The following is a 6,450-nucleotide window of genomic DNA, read 5'->3' as shown; positions in this document are numbered from 1 at the left end:
CAAGTAGTAGCATTGCCATGCTGTCTCTCCTCTGGGATTTTTGCATAGGATTTTGCATCATTGCAGAAAATAAGCTCTGTGGCAAACACACGTTTCGGATGCTGACACGTTTCATTCAGCAGGATAATCTTCACAAATGAACACCACTTTTATCATGTTTGAAGCGTTAATGCAGCTGACAGATAGTATAGCTGACAATAAAAAACTAATGTTATGCTATAGAGAACTGCACCATGGTCAAGTGACTACCGTTAGCTTCAGGCACTCTCCGACAAGCTAACCAGCCATTTTTTTTTGTTCCCCGTGTCCTATGTTCCCCTCTTTGTATGAGACTGTGGAACATAGGACCCTTTCTCTCTCTCTCCATCGCAGGACGGAGAGATTCAAAACTTCCTTCGCTCCTACAGCCATCAGGCTGTCTCATTCTTCAAGAGATTCTACCAGACTAACTGAATTTCCCCTCGGGGATGAATAAAGTAATTTTGATTTTTGATTTTGACTTTGATTTTTCACCGGTTTTCCCAAAAAGGGTCCTATGTTCCCTGGTTTGTTACTTTTTCCACCATTACTGCCAAATAGGCCTAACCCTATTTAAAAAGTTAAAAAATGAACTGCAAAGTAACCAGAAAGTAGCTGCTGTGCCAATTGTTCTGCTTGAGCTAAGGTGGGCCATGTGACGGTAGGCCTGCTGGCCATGCTGAGAGTCTACCGGAAAGATTGATAGATTGCGGGGAGCATAGGACCCTTTTTCAGAAAAAAGGTCCTATGTTCCCCGGTATGTATTGCTACAGGGGAACATAGGACCCTTTTGGGAAAAACGGGGAACATAGGACCTTTTTTCTAAATGGGGGCCTATGTTTCCCTAGCGGGGAACATAGGGATGACCCCATTTCCACAAGCTAGCAAATCCATAGTCTAATAAATTGTTTATTAACATAATTTACAATCTACAAGAGTTTAAACAACCACTGTAGTCTCATTTAGCCACCTGTTAGCAATTGCCTTTTTAAGGACACGTAAAAACTCCAAAATTCACAAGTGGGGGTATTTACTAACGTTTTTCATGTCGTACAACAAAACACGAACATCTCTTCAGCTTGTGTTAACCATAGACTTTATTTCAGGCATCTCACCAAAAATCCTCACTGAGTTTGAGAGGACCCCAGGGTGCAAAAATGCAAACTTACTTCCGGTTTTAAGAACTCATTCCTGTTGCTTTATACTTTACTGCAGGAGTTAATAGACTTAACATTTGTTCACGTCACATTTTTGCATTCCTGAAAATGTATATACAAATAAGATAATAAGGTTGGAAAAAAGAGAGAAAACAAAGAAAAAGGAGGGGAAAAAAGAGACTATATTAGTATTATAAAGTGTATTTTAAGAAATATATCTGACAGTTAAGCTCCTAAATGTTCCACTTTCTGTATGATCTAGTCTCTGGCTGTGTGTGTGTGCTGTTTGCTGCTGGGCAGGGAGTTGCATTGGGTTTACTGGAGCTTGTTTGATGAAAACAGCTGCCAGCTGCTGCTGCAAACTGGGCTGATGAAAGCAGTCAGACCGAGCCATACAATAAGAGTGCCATTATAACTCAAATATGAGCAAAAAGAGGAGGAAGAAGGAAAAGCAGGTGAGAATTTACACAAGTTGATGTCAGCACTACAATAAATTAATGTTAATAAAAAAGCACACTATTAATAAACATTAAATCTATTGAAGCTGTCTTCATTTCTCTAAAAATGTAAGTTTGAAAAATATAAATTTTGCATAATTAATTGGGGTTTTGTGGTGTTTCCAGTTTATTTTTAGCCTCTTTATATTTCCAAAACTTCAATCATCATAAACCATATCTTACCTGCAAATGCAAAATGCTGAGCCACTGCTGGAAAAATGATGTCATTTAGTATTAAGATTGAATCCTGTTCCAAAATACCTCAGTTCTAGAGAGCATAAGAGACAACTTCTCTGTGTGAACATCAATGGACATGTTTAAGTCCTGGTTTGTGTGTGTTTGCGTCAGGACTTCTTTGAAGCCATTTATTGCAGCGCTGAGCCTCCTTATCTTCACAGAGCTCAGCTGGCTGCTTTGAATGAAGCCTGGATGTGCTGAATATTCTCCATTGGCTGACATGGATGTGTTCATGATACTGCAGGGGTGGATATTTGCATGCAAACATACTGCAGCAGCCTTTATCTTTTTTTTTCATTTACTTTATTCCTGTTTGTTTGGCTCTACAGAAAAAAAGAAAGGGGAACTCCACCAATATCACATGAGATCAACTTCAGGAGTCCCATGGGCTATCTCTTTTCAAACAGCAAAGCTGGGTTACAGACTGGAGACATGGAGGAGGGGGTTCCTGTTTCATTTGTATTGTATACAGAAGTGCATACGCATGAGTGCTGGTGACAGGTTTCAAATTCCTGCCGTTAGATTCACGCTATTCTTGTGGTGAACATTTGGTGGTGTAGCATGCAGGTAGCAATGCAGCTGCAAAGCACAAAAGAGAAAACTGCAAGTTAGCACATATGGATATAAACAATCCACAAAATAATATATTGACTATGCATTTGATGCATTTAGTAGTTCTCAAGGTCACACAGTGTTTTGGTGGAAGTGTAAACATAACTTTTGTTTACTAGAAAACATCACAGAGCTGCAGTGTTTAACATCATACAGTATCGCAAACAGACAGAACACAGAATTGGGATTTTAACTGTCTGTGGTGCTGGGATACTGCTTTGTAATCTAAAGTACTTTGTAATCTGAAGAATGTGATACAGAGGCGTCACAACGGTTACTCCCACAAGTACTGAAGGTGTCGGCTTCAGTGTTTGACAAATGAATCACCGAGCATGGCTTCCTGTGCCGAAACAGTCACTGAATAATACAGAAGCTACAGTCGGCCCCACAGGCTAAAATGATCATCACAGGGAAACAAATAAACAGCTGTTTGTCGTGTTGACATCGATATTCAGACACATGAGCATTTCATGGCCTCTGGCCAGTGGAAGGAAAACATACAGTACATAGCAGACTGTACTTACTGTACTGTACTGTATTGTACTGGTGTGTGTGTGTGTGCGTGTGTGTGTGTGTGAAGCTGTGTGTTACAAGAACTTGATACCTCTTGTTGTGAGTGTGAAATGTTCAGACGCTGAAGGTGGCGTGGTTGTTCATTCCGAGGTCAGTCATTGATTGTGGCTTTGGTTTGGTGCTTAATTTCATCACATAAAATATATATATATATATATATATATATATATATACTGAGAACAGTGAAAAGTAATTTTTTTCACATGGATTTTTAGCATACCATTGAATAATGACTGAATACATAAGCTTAAGCAACAAAAATATTGTTTATTTTTGTTCAAGTCCAACAGACCAGTGCAATTTGTGCCATTAAGTGTAGCAAGTGTACCTTGCTACAAGCTGCTATATGTTTTGCATTGAGGTGATACTTGAGGCTGGATGTGCTGCGGTGATATGAGAATTCCTTGTTGCATAGCAACACAACCATGATCTTATCGACGCTTCCATCCATTGTTTTTTAGTAACTAAATGTCCCATCATCCACGGGGCCAACCAAAGCGTCTCATCAGCTTCTTCCTTCATGTTCACTGTGGTTTGTTGTTGTCTGAACTCATGAACGCTAGTTGGTGCTCCAGTATAATCTGTCCACCTGAAACTCATCCAGTGAGAAACGTTCCGCAGTGCAAAAAATAAGTGCGATCAAAATATGTCAATTTTTTTAACGCGTTAATTTTTGTGTAATTAATTAATCTTAATTAACGCGTTAAAGTCCCTATATATATACATATATATATATATATATATATATATATATATATATATATATATATATATATATATATGTATATATATATATATATATAGTGTACAGTACTGCAAGTGTACAAGCAGCAACCACTCATGGATGACAATTAGGACCATGTGGAAACTAAAGACACTTTAACAAATGCCAGTTATGAATTTAGAGATGGCTAACTTTGTAGCTTTATGTCTTCGAAATGTGTCTTTAATTTACTGAAAGGGGTGGTTAAAGTGTATTTTTTCACTGCTGTGAGGCCCACTTAATTAAGAAAGACACTGACATTCTGACCAAACTCAACCATTTAAAGCCTAATACTGGGGTGAAATATTAATTTAAAAAATACTTTAAACCATGTACTCTTATTCTAGTGAGAGGGCTCCATGAAATGACATTTACACTCTCAGAATTTTTGGGGAAAAATTATATCCATGATGGAAGCTGACTGCACATATTGTAGTTATTTTGGACAAAGCTGTATGCCAGTGGAATATAATGCCATTTTTCCCCCATTAAGCTTCTTTTTAATGCATAAATTGGGGAAAAAACACAAACTAAATCATCAAAGTTTGGAATTTTGCAGGTTTTCCAGACTGTTTTTTTGCAGCTGTACAAAATCGTCCGGGGGGTGTACGATTTGACATCCCGCTAACTTGTATTTAATGAAATATCTAATCTTAGTAACTCAGTAACTAAAAATAATAAATATAAATCAACCACAGCTGTAACTCTGCTGTGGCAGGACTCTTATTGCGGGAGATAAATTGTGAGGGCCTCAGTGGCTGTCAGCCATTCAGCTCCTCTGACATGTAAAAACAGCATCACAGCTTTTGTTATTCATCTTTTCCTTGTTGAAGCTGTGAACTTTAAAATCCGTTGAACCCCCCTCAGCTCTTTTCAGTCAGTCTTTATAGACAATGTGTTCGGATCTTGCTACAGTTGACCTGTGGCCAGCAGGGTGCTCAGAGATACTGTGTGAAGAACTATTGTTTCTGTTAGGAGGCTCAGGGATGTTGCTTTGCATCTTGGGAGAAACAGCATGGTGTTAGCAGCGGTGTGGTCTGAAAAACCTGCTGACTTAAATGAATCCTGTAGGTTCTGTGTTTACCTTATATTAGGTTAATATTTTTAATGCTAGCTGATATCTTGTTTGTATTAAGGGCCCTGTTACATGCATTTATAACACAATTTCTCAAAGTGCTGTGCAGCTCGCCTTTTGTTCCTATAGTTGCTGTACTATTGACACAGTATATTTATCTCACTGACCTTCCCACAGCTCAGCGAGTGAGACACAACATCAGTTCCTCCACACTGTGACGGAAATAGAAGTCCTTGTGCATTCCAATGCAAAGCAACACAACAGGCTGTGTGCTGAAAATGAGAACAACGGTTTCGTTTGAAGTTATCGTGCATTTAGAGGTTTTGGTATCACACAATGCAAATAAGAGGGGTTTAAAAACAAGATAAAAACACTAAATCTGAGGGAAATTACCTTGCTGCATGGACAGATAATTTCACTTGACACGATTTCTTAAATTAAGATTGTTAAATTGAGAAATAAGCATGTGAATGCTTAAAATAAGAAATTTAAAAAATCTAATTATTTAACACTTCTAAATCTAAAGGTTTTTTTTTTATCTTGGTAAGAAATAAATAATTTACAGTGCACTCTGTGCTGCAAGAATTAAATTTTCAATTCAATCAAATTTATCTTGTTTTAATAGATAATTACTTATTTTAAGCATTCAACATGCTTATTTCTAGATTTAATAATCTTAATTTAAGAAATCTTGTCGAGTGAAATTATCTGTCCATGCAGCAAGATCATTTCCCTCAGATTTAGTGTTTTTATCTTGTTTTTAGACACACCTTTTTTGCAGTGCAGGTTTTTCCGCAACGCAGGAGGAATATATCAACACATAAAAGAGCCTGGAACTAATACACCTTCATGGTTTCCAATAGACAGTGATGAGCTGCTATGTTAAATGGCAGAAATGGAAATTATGTGTTAACGGGGCAAGTTAATGGAACACATTCTAATTATCCTCCCTTGTTTCACTCATATTTCAGGCTCTTTTCCCTGCCAATAATCTTTCTCTGTGTGTAGGTTTGTCTTCTCTTACATAACCAGGTGTTTTTCATTTTTTAAAATAGACATCTATGAGTCAAAGTTCTTCCCAGGCTTCCTCCTAAAGTTATGTAGTTAGAATGCATTTTTACTGCTTTGACAAAAACAACAACAACAACAACAATAATGAATAAATGACAGTGAATTAATAAATAATTGGTTAGCGTTTTTTCCCCTAAGCTCTCAAATGCACCTCATTAGTGGATGGAATTTGCAAGGTTGCCCTCTCCCGACATATGTGGCTGTAGGCCTATATATGGAGGGACACCGTTACTGATCCGGCTTGGCTTAAAGGTGGTCTTGCCAACTGAACAAAATCCCTCTGCTGATTAAGATCAACACTAACTTTCGTGGAAAAAAACATCGCGTTTCCGGTGGCTGCTTCACAATAAAAGCCCCACCGTGCTTTGCTCGCTTGTGCGTTTATTGTGAAGCACCAGCAGTAGGATACATGTGGTAGTGTAATATCATGAGCTGTGAAAAAAAAAA

The sequence above is a fragment of the Centropristis striata genome, chromosome 20 (genome assembly GCF_030273125.1).
Source record: "Centropristis striata isolate RG_2023a ecotype Rhode Island chromosome 20, C.striata_1.0, whole genome shotgun sequence".
Lineage (NCBI taxonomy): Eukaryota > Metazoa > Chordata > Actinopteri > Perciformes > Serranidae > Centropristis > Centropristis striata.
The sequence above is the reverse complement of the archived record's forward strand: the minus strand, read 5'-3'. Positions refer to the sequence as shown.